The following is a 24,504-nucleotide window of genomic DNA, read 5'->3' on the forward strand; positions in this document are numbered from 1 at the left end:
CATATTTAATTAATATGGCATATGTACTACCTAATTAGGTAAGAGAAAAAGTATACAAAAAGTTGAAAAGGATGAGCAAAAATTACCATCATTTACACATGATATAATCACAGCAAAAAAAAGTCACAAGGAAAATTCTTGTAAATATAAGATGATCCAGTAGGAAACCTAGTTGTAAAATGTGATAACCAGTAACTTTTCTATGAAATAGCAAGTTAGAAAATGCAATTTTAAAAGACCTACTTTAGGGGCTGGGGATTTAGCTCAGCAGCACAGCACTTGCCTGGTAAGCCCAGGGTCATAAGTTTGATTCCTGGTACCAGAAAAAAAAAAAAAAAAAAACCTACTTTAAATAACTTTTAAACTAAGAAAATATATTTGATTAAAAATAACATGCAGGATATATATTACTGAATCTTGAAAGAATGAAATAGCATTCCTGTTGAGATTGAAAGATTAAATATTATAAACATGTCAAGTTTCCTTAAATTAAATTATAAATTGAATATAACCATAATAAAAAGTCAATAAGGTTTTTTATTACTGTTGAAATCAGATGTGACAAATAAAGATATTCATTATACAATTATTTTAGTTGCAATACCATAGGACAATCTGAATATACATCAGATGGAAACGTTTAAGTTCTGGTATTTCCCAGAGGGTGGCATATGATATCTTGCTTTTTTTATTAAAAAAAAAAAGAGAAATCTGCCATGGGGGATGAGAAATAAAAAATTAGATAATAAAAGTCTTACATTTTTACTATACATTCTTTTTATCTTCAGATTGTTTTGATTATGTATATGTCTTAGCTTTTCAGGAGAAAACCAAATAGTTGTTTTTAAGTAATAAAATTAATAGAAGCATAGCCTTAACAAAGAGTACTTGTTCAGTTTAGCAGTTGCTATTAAAATGTAAATGGGAATTCAGATCTATCCAGCTAGACAACTTCTAGCCAACACCTACAGAAATCTTGACCATGTGCATAAGAAGGTACGGAGGAGAGAGAAAGCGTGACAGGGAGGGGACAGCTAAAGCATTGCCTTCTACTGTGGTACCTACTATCTACAGGGTCATACTTATAACAAATACGGAATAAATGTCTAAGCAGCAGAGGATGTTTAATAAATTTCAATACAGCTAAGTTGTACATGGGTGTTATAATGAAGGGAATAAATCCATACATAACATGAAAAGATGTCCACATTATACTGTCAAGTGAAAATGGGAACTGTAGAGAAACGTATGCAGCGCCCTTCCCTCTAAGCATAGAAAATTTATGGGAGGATAATATAGTAAGTGCCTGAGGAAGGCATTGTTTCACCCATTTTCCCAAAACCAGGCCACTTCACCCATCTTTATCCAAGTTTCCTCCGTAGAGGTTAAGAGGTTTCTCATCTGGACCATGTGTGCCGGTGAGCTGGTCACTAGCACAGCACTGCCTCCAATTTGACCTTAGCAATCAGGGGTGCAAGGCTCTCATCACCACATGAAGTATTAGCACTTGGTTCCCATTCTGCCTCTCCTTATGCCTACAGGCTTCTGAGGAGCTGTCCGTGAGGGAAAAATGATAGGACTGATGTGTTCCTCACCGTAGTCACAAATACCTCCAGGTTCTTCAAGGAGGAACCTCCCTTTCCCTTTTTATACTTTAATAGTCAGTATGTGTGTACTTTTGGGAAAACAATTTATAAAACCCTTTAAAAAGTGTAAAGGCCCATATAAACAGTAAAAGGAAAAAAAGCTATTCTTCAGACAGCTTTAAGAATAAACTTAACCTTAAGCATGAACACAAAAATAACACATGCAAAATGATTTATTTGTACTGATGTTTCTCACCATAACACTCAAGGGGTCTGTCATACCGGTAGGATTAATAACCACATTACCCCACCTAATGCTTGGTTTGAGGGTATTTTGTTTGGTTTTTTTATACTCAGCTTTCATTTTCCAAAATTGGTAATAGATCAATGAATGATGTATTTTCAGGTAAAAAATTAATTAAATCAAACACTGTCTTTGCTATGTAAATTACAATTTATACTGCTAAAGTTTTATTAGAAAAAAATGCTAAAAGCCTTATAAATTTCTGTTGCATTTTTAAAAATCTTAATCTATTTATTCATTTATCTAGAATCACATGATTTTCTCTTCCTTTTCCCATTTAAAAAGTTTCTAAAATAATTTTAGAGAAAAAATACAGTTAATAGAGTTAAAGGCCATATATACATGGCCTTTGACATATATATATATATATATATATATATATATATATATATATATATTCCTTCCTAGAATTGACATAAGGAAAAATTTTGATGAAATACTTTTTCTAAATATCACTACTAATAATGTCTTATTTTTACTGAGTGCTGAAAGACATGAAGTGAAAGTGGACTTTGGAAGACACACTCTGATGTACACTCCTCCTCTGGGAGCATAGATGGTAGTCCAGGTATGTGTGCACTACCGTGAGCATGTAGGCCCTACCCCAACCACCGTGAGTCACTCGGTAGATAAGGCACCATTAGGAGAATTCTTGTCATTCACTGATCTAGCCCTAGAGCATCACATGGGGACTTGGAGCGAGACAAACAGGCCAAGAGCAATAAAAAGGCCAAGGTCAAGGTTTTGTACCACGAATTAATTTTAAACAGTAAAAATTTTTATTTAAGATAATTGTAGAGAAAAATTATAGTTCAACATCACTGTATAATTTTTTCAATTTTATGCTATTTTATTTCAAAATATTTTTACTTCTAAAAAATATATATCTATATTTAGCTAGTTGCTATCATAGATATTATATATTATTTTTCTTTCAACTAACTTTATATCACAAACATGTTCCATATTTGTATGTAATTCTCAAAATAGTTCTTTTTAATGGTTTCCTGAAGGCACAGTCCTTTCAGTTTTATTAATGTCATTCCCAGTATCTATGAGAATGCTCAGTAAATTCAGATGAGAAAACATAGAATAATTCTGAGACTGTCTGTTGGTGCCAGTATACCTCGATTTAAACGCAAAAAGTGTTTTTTGTAGCAAGAATTAATTTTTATTAATCATTTGATGAAAACAGTAAAATTTTTGTTTAACATAATCTCTGCCTTAGTTTTCAGGCCTACAAAAAATGGATGATGACTAGTACTACTTCACAGGATTTTTTTGAGGATCAAGTCAGTTAACTCTTGGGACTGTGGGGTGCCTACCACATGATCAGCCGCCAGCTAACCTGACCGGTTATTATTGATGTATCAAATGAACTTGGTTCCTTTAACTAAGTCATTTCTTGTGTTTGCTGTTATAGATAGCTAGGCAAGGACACCTTGATATAATATTTTGTATCTGCTCAGTTATTTCATTATATTTAATTCCTAGAAATCAGACTGTGGGTCAAGAGTTATCAAAATGATAACTTTTGAGAGAAGTTATCATTTCTTCATTTTCTGCCTTTGAAGAAAATTTGACAGTATGAAAAATAAATACTAGATAGTATAAGAGAGATGATAAAGAATAGAAACCATGAATTTACCTGACCACAGTAATTCAGTAAACCTCCACTTAGTTCATAAAACTATATAGAGATTCCAAAGAGGAGCTCTATTCCTTTGAATTAATATAAGTATTTCTCAGTCTACTATATGCTTGTCCCATGCTGAGTGTCAGTCACCAGTTAGAGGACTACAAAGACACCTTTGCCCTTAAAATTCAAAATCTGTGTAAGAAGGTGATATGTGAAGACGAGACTATATAATCAGGTGTCAAGGGCCAGGGATATAACTTAGTGGCACAGCACCTGCTTGGCAAGCACAAGGTCCTGAGTTCGATTCCTGATAGCAAAAAAAAAAAAAAAATCAGGTGTCAAGTTGCAGTTTTAGCCATACTTGGTGGCACCTGCCTGTAAACCCAGCACTCAACAAACTAAGGCAGGAGGACCACCACAAGTTCAAGGCCAGCCTGAACTACCTGGTGAAGCCCTGTCTCCAAAAAAAAAAAAAAAAAAAAAAAAAAAGCATTTTAGTAAGATCCAGATCCATGGCACAGGCCGTACTAGGCATAATTAGCAAGCTTAGCAAGCAATTAAGAGTAGGTGCTGTCTAGACCTAACCGGCAGACATAAAACATTTTCAAAAGACCACACTTGTTGGCAGTCAGGAAGAAGTCTGTTATCACCCAAGTGATGACTAAACCAAGCTCCACTTTCCTCTTAGAATCTAGCCTTCATAATTCCTTTCAATCTATTCCAAATGAACAGGACAGCTTTGCATTTAAATATCAGCCAAGGAAATGCTTGCTATCCCACTCTACAATGAAAGGACCCCTCCTGCTTGAGCTGTGAGTTTTAGCCAGGGAAGCCGAAGCAGAAGGCTCAGGAATGGAAGTGGCCAGTGGCCAACCTCAGTCAAAGGCTGCGCGTGTTTATCTGCTCTGCCAGTTAAAAAGCAAAGTCATCGCCACTGGTTTTCAGGGTGCATGGCTAATTCCTGAACACTCAAAATCTCACACCACAGGCTCCGTCACTCTTCAATGTCTTTTGTTTCATTGTCAGGAATTAGATTTTTAAAATACCTTACCAAATTTCTATTCGTGCACATTCGATTAAAAAAGAAACGTTTACAGGTTTGGGGGAGCTCACATTCAAGATATATTCAGTAAAATGTAAAATTCTCTTTGCAAATAAGCACATTAACACAAAACGGAGAAAATAACACTAATAACAGTTAAATAATTTAAGGTGGTATACAGTTTGGTAGCTTTCTTACGGGGATTTGAAAAATACTCTGAAAATAAATAAGATATCCTTTTGTAGAAGCAGTAGTTTGTATCTTGTAAACTTCCTTTTTATATCACAGCAATATTTGAAATCAAATCCAAAGGGATTGGAGCTTTAAAAAGAAAGGAATTAGGAGGCCAACTGCCTCACTTCTTTGAGGTGAGCAAGAGCACCGGTTTTCAGGGAGCCAAACCTGAAACAGAAGCAGGTCTCTAACGTAGTTGAGAAAGACTTCCTAGTTTCCGAAAGCCCTTTTTGTAAGGGGACAAACCCCATGTAAAGAGTTCTCTGGCCTTGAAAACGGCCTGCCGAGCATCATTCCTGCGCCTTCCCCAGTAGTTATTAACTTGCCTACCAGTCAGGGATCCTCAGGAACTGACAGGCTCCAGATGCCCCAGAAGGCGTAAGCCTCCTCAACACCAGAGCAGGAACTGCTTTGCCCAAACAGGTTATGACTGTCTTCCTTAAATGGTGAAAAGCGCCCTGCCCCTTTAAGGCCAAGAGACCGGCTGCAGACAGTCCCTGGGAAGTTTGCGGGCAGCCCGGTCCTGTGTCTGCTCCTTGCTGCTGTGCAGGTGAGTCCCCAGATCCTCAATTTGCTCCCTGTGATCACTCTCTAGTAGGCAGAAAATGCTACTGGGAAAGGGCTAGAGGATCTCAGCGTCGGGGGAAACGGTGTTGTTTGGAGAAGTTTGAGTAAAAGGGAAAAACAAGGTTACTGGGGAAATGTGCTGTGATGCAGCCCGTGAGGATGCGTGTAACTCCCCGGGGAAGGGAAGCAGTAAGGTTACCGCGGGCCCTGAGCCACTGCGGGACAGACCAGGGAGGCGAATTCAGTGCGAACAGGGGAGCCGATTTTAGGCAATGCCAGAAGGGGTAAGTTTAGACTCTTGAGCTGTATAACCTGGTTTAAAGCAAATGCAGGAAATAAAGCTCCAAGTGCAGAAGGCTTTGAAGGAGCTGGCGCTACAGGACTGACTGCAGAGGAGAAAGTACAGGAAAGTGCTTACATCCTCTACAGGCAAGAGAGGCTGCAGCCCTAACCCTTTGTACGGCCGGGGCTGGCTGGCGGGTGGAGTTGGGCCACCCGGCAGCACGGGGTTGCGGGTGGGTGGGGTGCGTGTGTGGAGTGCGGCAGAGACTAAATGAATACATAAGAGTGAGACTGTGGAGGTGTAGCTCAGCCGCCCCACAGTACCACGTGCTGAGCCAAGAGATTTTTTTTAAGCTCAGAAATTCTGTGTCATTCACAACCAAAGGACGGGCAGAAGTCTCATTTAAGCTAATTAGGGCTGTCATTTACTAATTCAGCTTTCTGATTTTTTTTTTTTTTTTTTTTGCTTAGGGCCTGGAGCCTTTTAAGATATTAATTTGAAATTAACTAATAGAAAACTTAACAGCTAAACATTTTGCTAGCAAAAGCGTATGTCAGTGAAAGGCTGAGAAGTATATACTTGAGGTCAGCATCTTACTGATACACAAAATGTGGGTGTGGTGTGGGGGGGGTAAATACTTGATGGTCAATTACTTCACATCCAAAGCCCATTAACTGTGCCTATACATCAGCTACAGCCAAAAAAAGAAGCCCACCCAGGCATTTAAAAAGAGAGATGCTACATTACAGGGTTTGGGGTCATCTTCCCTTTTGGTTGAGTCTGGGGCCATTCATCATTCAGAGGGCAGTGGTTTCTGTATAGTCGTTGGTTGGGGGATTGAACACAGAAACTGGATTAAAATTCCTTACATACTCCATGCCTTTTAGAAATATTCATTCATCTGAGTAGTCACTGAAGAATTCCTTTTATGATTAACTAACAAGTGCTCTCTCCTCTTGTTAGTGTTTTACAAAGACTGAATGTTCTTAAGGAAAGTTTTACCAACAGGGATTTGTTCGTGTAAGGGTTTTTCTCTTCTCACTTCTGATGGGTGGGCAAAGTAGTGATTGTTGCTGACTGAATGGAAAGACCTAGTCCTGATTCTGAAGTCATAAAGGACTCCACTTGAGTTTGATCCATTGAGAAACACTAGTGTCCCAAGCAAAAGTTAACTTTTTTGTTCACAGTATAAATTAGAGCAGAGTGCATGGGTAGAGTTTTACTTTATTTTGGATCAAGCTAAACACAGAAAGCAATGTCAGCTATGTAGCTTTCCATATGCATGCAACTGAGAAAAGCAAAATCTATCCCCAAGGCTGGAAAACCTCTAAAAGTAATATACCGCAAGCTTTTATAAGTGAAACTGAGGCATTTAGCAGGAAATAAATGCAGGGACTCCAGTCACATGACAACTGTACAACTTCGCACGGACCGCTTACTTCGCCTCTGTTCTCTTTCCTCACCATGAAAATTGTGGATTGTTGGGAGAAACTTTCCAAAGAAGTGGTAAGACCAACCAGACCCAGAATCGAGCAGATGTAGGTAAAATTTCTAGTCTCTTCACTTACTCTATAACTTTAGACAGATTGCCAGCCTGAACCTCAGCATTGTTAGGTGTAAAGAAGGAGTTGACATGGTTTTAGGGTTACAAGGATCCAGACATCCCATAAATGTTTCTATTTTTAAATTTTATTTATTTATTTTTATTTTTTTATACAAGGTCTCACTGTAGTCCAGGCTGGCCTCAAATCCCTGACCCTTCCCGAGGCTCCCAAGTGCTGGGATTACAGGCATGTGCTACTACTCCTGGCTTTTATTTATTTATTTATTTATTTATTTATTTATTTATTTCTGTTTTCTGGTACTCAGGGAGCTATATTAGTCCTTAAAAGAAGAAACGAGTTTTTTTACCAGTTCTGTAGCACAACTCTAGAGCCAAAGTTAACTTACCTTCTTGCTACCGCCTTCCAAAAAAAATGCCCAACTCCTTAGAAAACCCATCCCTAGTCATTATAAGGCTCACTGCCAGTTCTTAAAGCAAATCGACGTACACTGTTTTGTGTTCAGAAACATGAAGAATAGTTGGCTGTTTTCCTTTGGTATAAAAATATTCTTTGCACTTTAAGATCAATAGTAAAACATCTTAACATCTATATAAAGGTGGTCTCCTCAAAACTAAGGTTAAAAATCGTTTTAAAGGAACATTTTTGTTATTCTAAGGCACTTCTTGCAAGCATTTCAGTAATAGCCAATTGCTACTTTTCTACAAAATCTCCTAACACGTTCACACAGATGCCTTTAAGAACATGGTTATTGTTACTTTTGTCATTTTCATTGTTCAGGCCACTTTAAGAGCAGGATTGCCTTACTTGCAACATGGTTGTGCATGACAGACTTTTAAACAGAAAACATTCTCTCCACTGGCTTAGAAAGGTGGTGATAAATTTCAGCCTCAGAAACATTCCATTAGAGGTCCACATCGCAGCACTACATCGGCTGGGAAAGCACAGCTGCCATTTCTAACTAAAGTAAAGGCAGGTCACCCCAGAGGTGATCTATAGTGGTTAACACTGTCTGTCAGGAGGCTGGCATGTGGAGTCCATACTTGTTGACTTCAAGTGGTTGCAAGACTCTGGACTAGCTCCTTTATGTGTCTGAGCCTCATTGCTACGATCTGTAGAATGGGAATGATAAAAATATGTGTACATGGTTGAGGAAAGGCATGGAATATGGCAGAATAGGTGCTCTCAGTAATTATGTTGGATCTGATTGCCTAATAAAACCCTTTTACCCTAATAACAAGATACTGGCCCTAGACATATATGTACACATGTCTGTAAGCATGAGTATATGTCTAAGCATGGGTAGATTCAATTTTCAATAAGAATGTTAAGGAGAACCAAAAAGAGGTAGGTGCTGGAACAATCATGCAGTATATCTGCTGCAAGAGTTAACTTTGGGAACAGCCTATAAAGGCACATGTTGCTTAAAAGCTGAAGGACTAATCAGGGCTTTGGACTGACTATGTTCTTTACAGTTTCTTTGAGCTTTTAGCCCCATGGGAATCACTTCTGTCTCTGGTAAACTGGTAACAAACGTAGGAATGAGAAGAAGCAAATGCCTATGTGGGACAAATGGAGTAGAGACCCCAGTATTGTTGAACTGAATCTCTTTACATTTCTTTCATTCCCCCTCTTCCCGCCTCCTACTTCCTCTCTTTGAGCCCTGGAGATGCAATTCATTCATGAAAACACCTTTCTGGGGAAGCTTGAAGAGTTGCCTAGGCCAGCTTCTTGCCTTCAGTCAAAGCTTCTCCTGAAACAACTGAGAACGCTGTCCCTCCTTAGGAGAAAGACGGAAGTTCAGTCTGTTGTCCACTGCAGCTGTGTCTGACATGTTCTCCTACACTGAATTGCAGTACAAGCCCGTGCTCTCCCAGTGTGCTCCAGGCTGTCCTTCCTGTGTGTGGCAAGCTGATATTCAGCCTTTAGCAAAGAGCCCAGCCACAACAGTGCAGAGTGCTGGGGGGCCACAGCCCCTGCGAGCACAGTGCCTCTGGTTTCCTCCAAAAGGCCATCAAGTGAGCAGTCATTCTTCTCCCCCAACCTCATCACTGCTACTCCCCCTCCAGATTCCTTCTGGCTTTGCAGTAGTTCCCAAACTGGAGAGCACACAGAACATTTCCTCAAATACATTTTGCTGGGCTCCATCCCCTAGTTTCTGACCTGTAGGTCTGGCCTGAGGCCTGAATATTTGCAGTTTCTTACCTGTCTGCACGCATTGGGAGCCGGTCCTCTGGTCCATCGCTAAATCTCTGCTCCAGCACTCCCAGGTCCTGCATGTCTTCTGCCTTCTGCAGTACTTGCTCCTCTGTTCTTAGGGGTGACACATGGCCTTCCACTTGCCACAGTTTCATGCTGGCTTCTAATCAAACAAGCACTGAGCTAAATACCTTACATACACTATTGGTAAACACATATTATTTGTATTTCTTCCAACAACTCTACCTTTGGTATCATGAAACAAACAGAAAGGTTAAGGAACTCAGTGATAAACAGTGATCAAAAGAAGTTATGGTACACAAACTCAGATTTATCTGGAATGTTTTTGCTTTTCCTGCTATTCTGGGGTTAGAAAAACATTCTTAACTCTTCCATCGACTCCAAGTCGTTTGTGGCAGCTGCCCGGAGCATGGGGTTGAGGAGCCTCATGGAGAGCGAGTGCCCAGTGGGAGAAGTTCTAGAACTGGTGAGGGCGCTGGAGGGGAAAAGGCCACATGTGTGTCCTGTATCTGACACCCTGATACAGCGCCTTGCCTTGTTCATGGATCAGTTCTGTTAGGACCTAGATTCAGGTGAGAAACATGTATTCAAATTAGTTTCATGGGGAGGACTGAAACATTTCCTTTCTGTGAAGGATAAACCTAAGTTTTTGAGCCTAGACTTGAGAAGCTATATAAAACTGGAAAGTAAAATGAGATGTAGCTAATATATAGGTAAAAGTAACCAACATAGGCATTTTGCCCTTAAGTGATAGAGACAAGAGAGCCACATGATTTATAGCCTTTGTATGTCACATGTCTTTCAGTGTGACCTACCTGATGGATTGCTTCACATTGAAATAGTCCACTGTGACTTCATAAGGAAGTAATGACATTTCTAGTTTAGTTCCTCCCTCTATTACTAATATTCAGTGTGGGATTTGTTACTTTTAGTGTCTTAGTGCTTACCAGAAAAATGAATTTCATCTTACATTTCTTATGAATATGATACCATGATATATAACTTAATGGCATCTATTTTCTTTAATCAACAAAAACTTTTTTAAAAATGTATCAGCAGGCACTGAGGATATAGCAAGAAATAAAACAGAGTGTTCTCATGGAACTTACATTCTAGAGAGGAGAGACAATAGTCAAGTAATAATAAAGCACATACAATCATAAATACACAAAGAAAGGCTGCTCTGCACATGTATATGTGTGTGTACAAGTCTTGCTATTTTAGATGTGCAGAGAAGGACACTCTAAAAAGGTAACATTGAATGTGGGAAAGAAGCCAAACACATGTAGGTGTGGAAACGGAGCACTCCAACCAGAGAAATAGCCAGTGTCAAGATTAAGTAGACTAGTAGGGGCTTTCTGCTGGGGGTGATACAACCCTGTCCCTCTACCTAAATGTGCAAGTAGTGATTTGAGTACAAAACGCTAGAGTTGAGGACAGAGCACTAAACTATTTGCTTTGAACGGGCAGGGACCAGGGATGTTAAACTTCTTGCACTGCGTTGGATAGACACACAAGGTTCTTGCTCATAGAGTAACACAGAAAGTGTCTCTATGGTGAAACCTTGAAGAATCTCTAAAGCCAGGTTAAAAGGTCTGGAAACTGAACCTAAGTATGTAGGAAGCTCTTGGAGAGTTGTAAGTTTTAAGTGATGACCTTTAGTAGATCACTTTGACTACTGAGTGGAAGGTGAGCTGTCAGCATACAAAGTTAAAAGAAGGGAAACTCAGCAGGAAGCTATTTCAGTGTCCAGAACAGAGATGATAGCTGCCTGGACAAGAGGAGTAGGGACGAAGATGTTTTCAGACCTATTTTAACCTTCAAAAAGGAAGCTGCTGCCTAAATATAAAATGTTTCCCATCACCCTTGTATTAGCTTTTTTTTCCCTTGAGAAACTTTTCCATTTCAAAATCAACTGGTTTCCTCTATAGTCATTTAAGAGAATTTTGTGACACCAAATTACCAAAGAACTTGCTCTTTCAGATGCAAGTCCTTATCCTCTTGCACCTTAACCTTGCATACCCATTTGCATTTCAAGTTGTTCATGCTCAGCAAGGTAATCTATTTGATTTGGGCTTGTAAAAAGAGAAGAAAAATTACATGTGCTTCTTGAATAACAATATGTGATTTCCTTCTCTGACAGGTCAATAGGAATTAGCCTACATGTATCATTTTACAAAACCGGTGCCTAATCACTAGCAAGTACCAAGTCTACATTTATTCTCCTGAAAGTGTAACATGAAGTGAACATCAAAATCTTTTGAAGCAATTGCAGCATTTCAGTACTAATTTTAGTTGGATATTAAATCCTTGCAAATAGTTTTCAGGTGCATCGGTCTCTCCCTCCACAAGGCAGTTCAGCTTCCAAGATGTTACGGAGCCTGCCTTACTCCTGTCCTCCAGGCTCTCCTCCTCCTCATCTTTTACTGCACCCACACTGCAAGTGGTCTCCATGCTGTGCCCAGAATAGCCCTACCTGCAGAGAGCCACAGAGCTGTGGGAACTAGAGTTCGCTTCAGAAGAGCGGACTTCTCACCTGGGAGGACAAGCATCTTGTCCCCCAAGCTGAGATAAAGGGTTGGCAAAAGGAGGCGAAAAAAGAGGTGGCTGGCTTAGGCCACCCCATACCAGTGTCTTGTTCCACTGAGTGGTAGATGCCTCTGTAATCAGAATGCGGGGCCTCCCCACCCGAATTCTATGCACCAAGAGTCGAGGCAGCAGTCACCACAGGAAGAACCCAGGAAACAGATGATGGGTGGGCACCCCACAGGCTCTACCTAGTGGATAGAACCAGGTGCTCACTAACCCACATATAGTACCGCCATCCAATTCCTGAACAAAACCAAAGAGAAACGAAAGGAGACAGGGCCATCCCCATCCAAATAAATGACCTTTAATTTAAACCCTTTACAAAAGCCAAGCTCCCAGAATATTTTTTAAAAAGTTAAAGCAAAGCAAGAAGACAACACATGGCCTTGTCTCACTGTAAAACCCAAGGAGGAGGAAGCTTGCCTTCACCTCTGGGTTACAGATGTGACCCTACAGGAGGCAGCACACTCCACTGCCGAACCAGAAGACAACATGCTAGGATTGTATATTAGAAAGGAGAAAGCAAAGGCTTTGCATTAAGAAATATTGTTGTAGCTACTAACTAGCCATGCAAATTTAGACAAGTTCACCTTCTTGGTTTTCGGAAATGGGTTCATCAAAAGTTCTTTCAGACCCAGAGTTATCCAAGACTGACTCATAATTCAACTCAAAATATTCACAGATCTCCTATAATCTCTTTCAAACCAGACCAAAGCATCCACGTCTCCTACCACCTCTGGCTCTCTCTGTGCTAATAATTTTTCCAGTATTGTCACTGCCAACTCCAAAAAATGCTTCTATCTGCACACTTAGAACACAACCACATTTTCTCTTTCTTTGCATATCCTTTTCCTTCAATTAGCTCTTACTCTTCCCTGAAGATACCAGCAATGTCATGGTTTCTTTTTCTTTGAATTTCCAGAATTTAGCTATATAGGCGGATGCTTATTAGATGTTTAATAAACATCTGTTGTTCAATGAATGAATAGGGAGAATATAACACAAAATAAGCCAAAGTCAGTTCAAAACTCAAGAGCCAGCTTTTGCTCAAAACAATATATTCTGCCCATAAGATCTTGGACATCTTAGAATTTAAAAGGTAAAAGGGAGTTATAGATATTATAGCAATAATTTTTAGACATCACAATTTCTAATACTCCATGTCTCCACTGCGATGCACTAGTTTCATAGGACTTTAGAAATACTAGAGTCTTACCTAGACTTTATGTAATGCCTTATACTTATAAAGAGCTAGTAGAAAATTGCTGAGCAGAAATTTCTAGATCCCTTATTCCATAATTTCCTACGTCTTTAGGAAGGAAAAAAAACCAACCTTAAAAACCTAAGTCAAACGTTTAAAACAGCTTGCTTCTTCACTGTATAAGCCCTGCTCTTTTCATTTATTTAAAATATGTAACGACCAAAAGCTCTTCATTAGAACTGCTAAAAACAAAAACAAAAACCAAGAAACAGGAAAGGTCATATGGCCTCACAGCCCCAGGCTGGCTAGCCAAGTTACCAAAAACGGTAAGGCCTTGTTGGCGTGGTGCTAGGAGGGTCCCAGGAGCCACCTTCCTGGTGGCTCAGCTGAACAACAGAAGTGCAAACCCAAGCCTGAGCCCTTTCCAGGAGCTGAGATTTTCGGGAACTGAGACAGGATACAGCAACCAAACTTTTGGGCCACAGCCAAATTTTGAGTCTTATACTAATCAGGGAGGATGTACGTATGTGAGTGTTTCCAGCCTCCTCTGGAAAAGGGTCGAAAGGAAAGGGAAATGAAGTCCATTGTGCCCCTCCTTACAGCAGGCCCGTTGCTGAGCAGATGTTGCCACTGGGAGGTTACAGTAGGGCTAGGGCAGAGAGGTACTGCCCAAAAGCATGGAATCGAATGGTGTCTTCAAGGGACGCTAACAGCATTTCCTTGAAAATAGTACCCATGAGACAAAGAGTAGCAAACATCTTAACTCATCATCAGGATGGTTCACTCATCCAGTTTTCTAAGCTCTGTTTGCAACACGAGTAGCACGTGTCATGACCTCAATTATTTTTATTTTTCCTGTCTACTCTGTAAGCAAGCAAGGCCCTTGGACTCTTGCTAGTGCAATCCTGGGAGTGGGGGCAGGGGCCACCATGAGATTATAATAAAAGTGTAGGTTCCATGACAACAATAACCTTTATTCTGGTTCATTTTGGACATACTCCTTAGAGTATTAGTGAGCTTGAGTGTAAACCTCTCAAAGCTGATTCTTCTTTCCAGCTGTTGTAAGAGGTGAAGAGCTATGGCTCTTATCCCACGGCCTTTGCGTTCAACCCGTTCTGTCTCAGCTTTCACTTCTGTGCTGAATGGTTCTTAGTCTTTTCGTAAAAGGCAGTTGCTCCAGTCTTGGCTACTTTGTGGATTTTTTCCCTAAGTTTGTATGAGGAAAAAGGACATTAAGACATTAGAAAATAGCCCTATAAGTTAACATCTCTACATGTGCTAAAAATATGGAATCTACCAAAACTTGGAAACAACCCAGACATCCTTGACTGGTGCACAGTGGAGGAACTGTGGTACAGCTGAGCTGTGGAACACTATTCAGCAATGAAGAGGAATGAGCTACTGATGCACAGAACAGCCTGGATGAAGCTCCACAGAACAGGACTGAGGGAAAAAGCACATCTCAAAATGTTACGTACTATATAATTCCATAAGATTCTTAGTACAAGAATCTTATAAAATTCTTGAAATAAGAATCATATAAGATTCGTATAAGAATCATGTAAGATTCTTGAAATGACCAAGGAGTAGAGCTGGAGAACAGATTTGTGGCTGAAGAAGAGAGTGGAAAGTGGGTGACACGCAGGACCCCTGTGCTGGGGATGTCCTGTGTCGTGATGGTGTCAGTGTCAGACCCAGGTATGATCTTTATTGGGGTTTGGCAAGAGGTTACCACTGATGGGAAATCGGGCAAAAGGTACAAGGGGGTCTCTCCGTATTATTTCTTAAAACTGCATGTAGCTGTACACTAACTTTAAAATAAAAAGGTTAACTTCAAAATAACTAGCTAGCTGGGCACAGGGTTGCACACTTGTAATCCCAGTTACATGGGAGCATGAGCCAGGAAGATTACAAGCTGGAGGCCAGCCTGAGCAACTAGCAAAATGCTTTTTCAAAACAAGACAAAACAATTAAAAAAGACTGGGGATGTGGTTCAGCAGTAGGGACTCCTGGGTTCAGTCCGTGGTACCAAGAAGCTAAATAGCTAAATGAATAGACACAGATAAACCTCTAAACTAGAGTTTCAAAAACGAACACCTCCTAATTTTAAATATTATATATATACTATGGATTACTGTAAAATCAGAAGGAAAGACAAAAGATTAAGCTAAATTTTAAGATGATATTTTAGGATGGTGTTGAAAGAAGAGACAAAGAAAAATATCTTCAAGGTGAGCCTCAAAGTTACCAGAAAAATGCTGGGTGTGGTGGCCCATGCCTGTAATCCCAGCACTGGGGAGGCTGAGGCAGGAGGATTGCTGTGAATTCAAAATCAGCCTGGGCTACATAGTGAGTTCAAGGCCAGCCCGAACTACACAGCAAGACCCTGTCTCAAGAAACAAACAAACAAACAAAGGTACTAGAATATTTTGACATAAAATGGAGAATTATGAATGCCAGTGTTCATTTATGTTCTTATGCCCTGCTTTATGCATGCATGGCAATATTTTAAAGTATACAGATGAATTTTAACTTCTTTTAGAAACATAGAGACCCAAAGTCTCAAAGCAACTGATCAAACACTTTAAAAAGTTGCCAATATAAGGCCATTAAGACCTTAAGTAAAAACTTACAACCCACAGAAGAACTCGTGCACAGATTTTCCTCTCTCTTTCCATCTCTTTCCCCACCCCTTCCTTCCCTCTCTTTCTCTCCCTCCCTCTGCCTTCACTGGTGAAATTTTGCTGACTGGAAGGAACTCTGTGGGAGTGAAGAACATCACATTTGAGAGAAAACACACCCCCCGGGCAGAACTGGCTTAGCACAGGTTCTTTTCCAAAGAGGAAAGGTCAAAAGAATGCCTCGCTCTGGAAAGCTGACATTCTCCCGCAGGTAGCCCTTCGAACGTCAGAATGTGTAGGACGGGCATCAGGTGAGCAGCTTCCTCTGCCTTTCCTTGTGTGCAGAGCAGGTAGGGCTGTTCTGTGCCCCAGCTCAATATTTCTTATTTGCTTCGCTCTTTACATGCCTCACATAGCTCGTTTTTTTCTGTGCCCTTCCTTGGCCAAGTTCCGTGCGTTTGGTTCGTTTGATCTTTCTGCTAAAATCAATCTCCTCCTCTAATTATTTTCTGTTCCACTTCTTTGAACCCCTTCCAGTTGCCTCCATTTCTCAAGGAGCCAGGTGTTTAATAAAGACTCAGGATGAGGTTCAGGCAGCGTCAGGTAGAGGCAGCTGCTTGCCCCCAGGTCCCACGCTGCCTGCTCTTTAAGCCACGTAGGTGGTTTACCAAAGGCACCAGACATTCCAGTCCTGAGAACAGTGCCTGGCACATGGCAGGCAGAGTAAGTAATTACCGCATGGAGGAGCTAAATGGCATCTCGTAAATGAGCTGGGTCATATTCTAACTTGCACTTGATTTGCTTTCTTATTCCACCTTCAGCCCAGGTCTTTTTCTGCTTTCAGGTTTTTCTTAGTGGTCTAATAGTTCCTTCATACTTATTTCTTTCATGCTCTAGTCTACCCATTTTTAAAATTAAACTTACTTGTATTTCCTGCTCATAGATTTAACCTTATTAGTTTAATTCATGTTTTAGGATTTTTGCTAGTAATCTTAGGTACCAGCTTAGCATTATTTATAAATTATTCTACTTTATCCCTTTTCACAAATGATTCATAATCATTTACTATTATCTTATTTGTATTTCTATTTATTTCTTTGACTCAGTGTTTGTTAATATTCTTAGTGTTTTTCCAGTTAGCCACACTCCGATCAGCCATGATTGCCTATGATTCTGGAACAGGTTTGGACTGAGAATAACCACTGTCTTAAATTATATAACAGTCTGGGGCTTGCTTCAAAATAATCCAAGGAGATGAGGTGAAATAAAATTGCCACAGGGTGATAGCTGCTGGAGTTGGGTGATAGGTATGTGGGGGTTCTTCAGACTATTTAGTTATCCAAATGCTTTAAAAAGGTTAAAAATAAAAGATTATAGCTGGGTATGGGGCGCATGCCTGTAATCCCAACACTCAGAGGCTGGGGAAGGAGGATCACGGTGAGTTCAAGGCCAGCATGAGCTACATTGTGAGATCCTGCCTCAAAAAACAAAACAAAAAGGTATATTTTTAAAACCAAGAAAATGTAGACAAGCAGTTATAAAATTGCTCCATATAAATTATCTGAGGGTTTATGGAAAGGGAAGTCCACCAACATCCTCTACCTGTGTTTGTCATTGTCATCTGCTGCTCCGGCCGTTCTTCACATTCATTAAGAGGTTGGCACCTGCTCCCTGCTTCTTTACTTTCCAAACTCCATGGTCATATACACCCCATTGCATCACCCCAGTGTGCGGCCTACCCGGCAACTTACACCAACAGCACTAACCGTCTACATTGTCACTCCTTCCCAGGAACCTACTTCCTCTGGATTTGCCCCTAGACTTTTTAAGTAATGCAGATACATGTATGCTAAAGATCTGGCTAAGGCCTTCAGGTGATATTTCCATATAAAATTTATATTTTATGAACATCAGTAAACACATGAAACACATATACTCCAGCCATTCTTGGCTTAAAATCGTACAGGTCTCTCTGTCAATTTCAAGTTCAAATTCAACTTTCATATCCTTCACATCCAACCTTTCCTATAATTTGTAGCCTCTTTCCTGACATCTTCCAGTGTTCACTCTTTCTAATTGTACCAAGCTTATTTCATTTGTGAGTGGCAAGCCATGGTTTCTTATCTTTCCAAACTTCAAAAAACAGTTGTTTTTTTTTTTTTGAAATTTGTTTGTTTTTGAGATAGAGCCTCACTATGTAGCCTGGGTTAGCCTTGAACTTACTACGAAGCCCAGGCTGGTTTTGAACTCAAGGCAATCCACCTATCTCAGCCTCCTGAGTGCTGGAATTACAGGTGTGCACCACAGTACCCAGTTTATGTCCAAGCTTTTGACCATACTGTCCTCCCAGACTAGCATGCCCTTCTGTCATTCAGCCTCTAGGGAACTTTTTTTTTTTTTTTTTTTTTGGTTTTTCTCCGGTACCCGGAACCGAACTCAGACCTTGCGCATGCCAGGCAGGCACTTTTGCCGCTGAGCTAAATCCCTAGCCCCCCTCTAGGGAACTTTAGCAACTTTTGTTTAAACTTCAAGACTCAATTTAAGTTATCATTTCCTTTGGAAGGCTTCCCTGAGCTACCCATACTGAGTTAAATTCCTCTCTACTATCTTTTTCATATCATGGTTTGACTAAACTCACCTTGACTTTGAAATCCAACCTCAACCACTGGAATTCTTTGTTTTCTTTCTAGAGCAGGAGCTCTTTAACCTCTTTTAACCTTACATCCCCAGAACCTGACCCAGAGTCTAGCATTTTGTAGAGATTTGGATTCAAGAGTAACCAAGGGAACAGAGGAATGAGTAAACAGATATTGTGTTATCTTCCTGTGAGAGTGCCTCCCCACTCCACATGGGTCCTCTCCAGGAGTGTGGTTGATGTTCTTGGATCTGGCAAGCCCCCCTAGTCTTTGCCTCCAAGTGTCCTCCTTAACCCACCCGACCATGTGGCTCCACCAAAAATCTGTTGTTCCCGTTTCTGCTGAGTCCATTGATAAATGCATTTGGACAGTCTTCTACTGCATTCATAAATGTTCAGGGAGAGGAGGAATTTCACAGAGAATATTGTTTAAGACAAGTGTAGGTAGTGCTGAAGTAATTAACCTTACCCAGCCTCATAAGGTAGGGACAGAGTGTTCAGGCATAGTCATAGATGTTCCAGGTCCTCCATAACCGAACCTTCAGCCATGCCCACTAGAAGCACAGACAATACGATCACAGAACTCCCCCACTGCACAGATGTCTCTGTGTTTCACTCAGTGCTGAGTTGAAATGTCACCTTCTGAGGTTGCAAAGTATATGCACGCACGCTTAATTATAACAGATAAAACCGCCCAAGCACATCCTCATATAAGTTCATATTTTTAATGTACCTCAATATAAAACCTGACAGATTATCTCGTTGATGGGATCCTTATCTTTGTCTAAAACTATCCAGAATATGCAGCTATTTGATCAAGAATTTGATTCTTGTAAAATAAACATATCTTCAGTCATACAATGTACATGTTGATTTATCCTGGTTTTCATTTGCCACTTTTGCTTTTGCTTTTTAAATTCTCATAACATTTTATAGGATTTATTACTATACTCCATCAAATGTAATATACTACTGATGTGGAAAACACAGTATTTGGGGGGCCACTAAGAACAACAGAAAGGCTAAAACAGGAGGATCAAAATTTGAGTCCAGCTTGGGCAGCTTAGCAAGACCTCACATCCAGATTAAATTCTAAAAAGAGTTGGTGCATAAATTCCCTGTGATGAGTGTTATCATTATGTATATATAAAATGTACCAATAAAAAATGTGAAAAAATAAAAATAAATTGTAAGAGCTGATGGAGGCTCAGTGGTGAGCACTTGCCTAGGCCTTGGGTTCAATTCGTCGTACGATGCCTGTCCTCAAAATAAAATCAGAAATGTTTTCAATTATAACTGCAAGATACCATTAACACAACCAACTTCAGAGATATTAAATGTGTGTTTTAAAATTGATGACATACATCGTTTCTACATTAGGAGTTTATACTTGTATTCTATTAATAATAGTGATGAAGTTTCCTTTTTGAATAAATTTAACTTAAAAGTGATGATTAAATAAAAATATCAGAAATGGGAGTAGAAATATAGTTTGGCAAGATCATGGAGGTGGTACCCGATGATTGAGGCTTGGCCTAACTGCCTAGGGCAGGTGCTGCCTCGGTCCCATGTGCCAGCTGTAGCCAACCCCTCTGCCCTCCAGCATTCTGCTCAGTTCTTACCTGGCGAAGAGCCATTGAGAATGGAGAAAGGTTCGGGCAATTACGTCAAAACCCTTGTTGAGGAATGTGCCTATAACTCACCAAAGTCATTTTATGAAAGTGAAAGAAATTCTTAGAAATAGACTCATTACAGATACCGCAATCATCTAGATTTGTCTCTATTTAAATAACAGCATACTCTGAGATTTCTGTTTTGTTTCCTTCTGTTTTGTTTAGAATGTCTTCTTCCAGAAGGAAGGGGAACAGGCATTTTAGTCTCTGTAGCTGGGTAATCTATTTACAAATAATGGCTAACAAAACACTAAGCAGTCCATTTCTCTTGTTATCAAACCAACCAATTGTCTTCTTTATTTTAATAATAGATTTGCCAGTTTAAAAAGATTGAATAACCTGAAGCAAAATGTATTTCATTAGGAAAACACAAGAGGTAGCTGATTTCCTACTTCCAGAATAAAAAAAGTGAAGAGAGAATAATTTTAGAGGAGTTGAGGGGAAAGTGTTAAGTTCCCTTTGGAATAATGCCGGCCATTGCAGCGTTTGTGTTCCTGGTGTTCACAGCTCCTGCTCGGCACTTGGTCGGGCCTTAGGCTGCTGGTCAGTGTGCAGCATTTCCCTAAGAGTCAGGCAGACCCCTTGATTTATGCGGTGCTTATTCTTGAAGGTTATTGTGAATCATTAACCAGAATGCAATAGAGCAGGAGGTCACAAGTCATACAGAATCTGCTGCTTGCATACAGCCTGTATTTGCAAACTTAATTTTGAAGGTTTTAATGTAGGTGTAATTGAAAAGATGGATTGAACACATATTCATATCCTAATAAAGGTATCCTTTAGAGTCAGCAAATATTCACATCATATTAAGCATCGGTGAACATATTACAGTATAATAAAATGGAAAGGTCTTATAACAGAGGATTATTTATAGGCTATTAGTTATCAGTGTAATTTTAAAGTGTAATCAGTAACAATTAGTAAAATTGATAATATTGGATATGCAGCTGTTTCCACTCACTAGTACTAATAATACGAGCAATAATTCTAAATAGTAATGTCATTTAAACGCTGAGCCTCCTCTAAGATCTTTGTTTATCCTTATGGTGCTCTTGTTTATCAGATCGCTGTGGAATAACTACAAAAACTATTTCCTGGTATTCATAAAAATTACTCACATGGTCATATATTAAATTTTGAAGTTAATAGAAGTACAATAGAATAAAACTGTAAGAGATCTTTGTTCAACATTCCTTTCTCGACACAGATGCGGTGGTGAAAAAGTCGAATGTGTTTAGCAGATGGAATTATTAGGATTGAGTGTCTCATCTCAGAAGCAGAGCCTGAGACAGGGATTTGGGTGCAGGTAATTTATTGAGGGAGAAACTTGTAAGGAAGTGGAAGAAGCAGGGTAGGGAGGGAAGAAGTGCTAGGGAGGATGTATAATGGGAAAGTCTGTCCTTGCCCTTGATGAAGGCAGAGAAATAAATTTCACCGTAAAGGACGGCTTTGAGTCTTTTGTATCCAAACACAGCAGCTGTGGTCACAGTGAAGAGGATCAAGGACCTGCTTGGAGCGCCAATGGCACCCACTACCTGTGGTGATGAGACTGGAGAGGAGGGGAGCAAGGGTGGACCCCAAGTTTGTGGCAGGAACAGGGCAGAAGGTAATACATAACCGTAAAACTCCCTTAGAATACTAACACCTGGAAGAGTATAGAAAAAATATGAACAGATTTCTTGTTTTACAAAAGTCTTTCTTTAGCTTTTCCCTTTCTAGATTAAAAGTATCAACTCTTTGACATATTTGCATATGATTAATTTTCCACTGAAAACATATGAACTTTGTAAAGGATCATTTTATCTTTTTATTTAGTCTGCTTCCTGTGAAAAATAGAAACTAGCTCTATTACCCTAGTAGCTAAAGATATATCTAGCCCAATATAATATTAACTTTTCTGAAAAGGTAGTTATCTCTTATTCTTAGGCATACATCCTATAGTTCAGTTTGTTAAGCTATGGTCAATAGACCAAATCCAGTTTGTGACCTATGTTTGAGTGGCCTAGAAGCTAAGAGTTTTTTCTGTTTGCCTTAAACAATAGTGATAGTAAGCAACAGAAGGCTGTATGACCCATGAAGTGAGAATATTTACTATCTAACCCTTTCCTAAAAGTTTATAATCTCTCCTTCAAACTATTATGACCTGCAATTTTTTAGAACTATACTGTCTCATTCTACATAAAAAATTTACAGAACTAAAAAATGATTTGTTTTGTAAAAGGAGTCAATACAAAATTTATATGCATTTATTTGAGCTCTTCTGAATAATTTTTTTCAGTACTGAGATTGGAACCAGGGCCTCATGCATGCTAAGAAATCTCTCTACCACTAAGTTATACCTTCAACCCTTGTTAAAATTTTATTTGGAGACAAGATCTCCTTAAGGTGCCTAGGCTGGCCTCAAACTTATAATCCTCCTGCCTCCATTTCCCAAGTAGCTGTGATTACAGGTGTGTCGTCATGCCTGGTTGAACAAATATTTTTAATGGAATTCTCCAACAAATTTCATTCATTCATTTTAAGCAAAATAAATATGTATAATTTGTTTTTTCTGTTTCATAAAATTATTACCACTTATTTTGTAATTATTATACAAATAGACAAGGAAGTGAAAAAAAAATCACCCGCAATCTTACCATCCATAGTTAACCACTATTAACATTCAGCTACCTTTCTTTCCTAGACATAAAACCAACCATTTAATTTTTTTAAATGTAGATCACGTTGCAAGTATAATATTATACGCTCTTTTCTTGCTTAGTAACTGTCAAAAACATCTTATTTGACTGCGTTCATTTTACAGAATGAATGTCACAATTTATTTAAATATATCCTCTAATTTTTTGACATTTTAGGTTGAAGCTAATGTTTCGCTATTGCAAATGCTTCAGTGAGGACCTTTATCTGTAAATTTAGGTCTTTCTGCTGTGTCCTTAGGCTAGATATTTAAAAGACTCCCCTTCCCCTTTCTGCTCTGGTCCTCCTTACAAACTCGTGCTTCTTCCCCTTAGCTTAGCTGCGTGAGTTCCTTAGGGCTTGAAACCACGCCTTCTCACTCTCTGTCTGTCTCAAGACCATGCTGCCCATACAATACAATAGAATAAAATTGTAAGAGAACCCACCTATACATCCCCCTGTTCAGATCTATAGCCCCTCATCTCTCTTCCAACCTCCAGTCCTACATATTCCATTACCTGCTTGTCATTTTCACTTGTATATTTTATTTCGTATCAAAGAATGTTCAAAACCAGTCCAATATCTTTACTTCTTCTCCTCTGCAAAAGCTTCCTTTTCCTGATTGTCTCCTTCAGTAAAGTGGTAACACATTTCCACTAAGTTGCTTATAATACAACCTGGAAGTGACATTCTCTGTCACCCACACCGTCCCCTTCTGTTCAGACACCAGGGCCTACTGACGCTGCTTCCTGAGTACATTTGCTGTTTCTTTTCCTCTCCACCCCAGCCCCCACCCCAGCCTCTCTTTCTGGGACTGCTGTGTGCGCTCCCTGCTGGGTTCTCCCCACCCTTGCCCTGCCCTGTCCTTCTATCTTGTCCTCTTCCACACCACGCAGATGCCGTCTGCTTTCACAACCCATGAGCGGCTGTGGGTCTGAGAGTCTTCATGGCAAGTCCTCCTCACTCCACCCGCACCTTCCTGCTCTAGTCTGCTAGTTTCCCTCCAGTTACTTCACTGTGCTATGTTCCTTCCAGCCTCAAATCCTTCTTCAAGCCATTTCCTCTGTCTGTGGCACCCTTCCCTCCCTCTTCAGCCGTCAGCCCACATACCTGCTGCTCTGACAGCAGCACAGAAGTCCACATTAGGGGTACAGATTTTTATTTTAAATTGGTAGTATTTTTCCCCTGAAATGTCTGTTTCTTGACTACATAAATTTCATTCTAGGTGACTAGTGTTTTTCTCTACCACAACATCACTCAATAGAGGTAATAGGTGCTCAATAAGTATTTGTTGAATTAATAACAGGAAATAGGGTTAAACTGTAGAGATTTTAAAATCAGGTAAAGTCATACTTTAATTATCCAATAGCATTTCAGAAAGTTTGTGTCCACCAGTTTATAAACACACCAAAGGTAGATGAGAATGTTCTTCTAATCCTACCTGACATTAGTATGGTTTTAAGTAATTTTTAAATACTTTGACAGGAAAAAACGTTACCTCATTTCTGTTGAAATTGTATCTCTTTGGTTACTAGTAACTTTGAATATTCCTCACACATGAGCAGCCTCTCATACATTTTCTATGATGTTTAAATTCCTGACAGTGCTTTCATCGAACCGGCTTTGTTAGGATAATTTAGAACTTTATCGAACTTTCTGTTTACTTACAAAA

The 24,504-nt window shown here is 39.6% G+C and overlaps 1 protein-coding gene and 1 long non-coding RNA gene across 2 annotated transcripts in view; one reads left to right on the top strand and one right to left on the bottom strand.

Annotated features, from left to right (window-relative positions):
• Positions 1-5,205, bottom strand: part of LOC106149543 — a 59,672-nt gene extending 54,467 nt beyond the window's left edge. The window contains exon 1 of the long non-coding RNA XR_001235797.1: positions 5,136-5,205. This is a non-coding gene — a long non-coding RNA (uncharacterized LOC106149543). The remainder of the gene's footprint in view (positions 1-5,135) is intronic.
• An 88-nt stretch (positions 5,206-5,293) lies between these two features.
• Positions 5,294-24,504, top strand: part of Schip1 (schwannomin interacting protein 1) — a 138,539-nt gene continuing 119,328 nt past the window's right edge. Inside the window, exon 1 of the mRNA XM_005393115.1 lies at positions 5,294-5,355. The gene's annotated coding sequence lies outside the window, so the exon portion shown is untranslated. The remainder of the gene's footprint in view (positions 5,356-24,504) is intronic.

The sequence above is a fragment of the Chinchilla lanigera genome, unplaced genomic scaffold, assembly GCF_000276665.1.
Source record: "Chinchilla lanigera isolate Chin_1 unplaced genomic scaffold, ChiLan1.0 scaffold00047, whole genome shotgun sequence".
In the NCBI taxonomy this organism is placed as follows: Eukaryota; Metazoa; Chordata; class Mammalia; order Rodentia; family Chinchillidae; genus Chinchilla; species Chinchilla lanigera.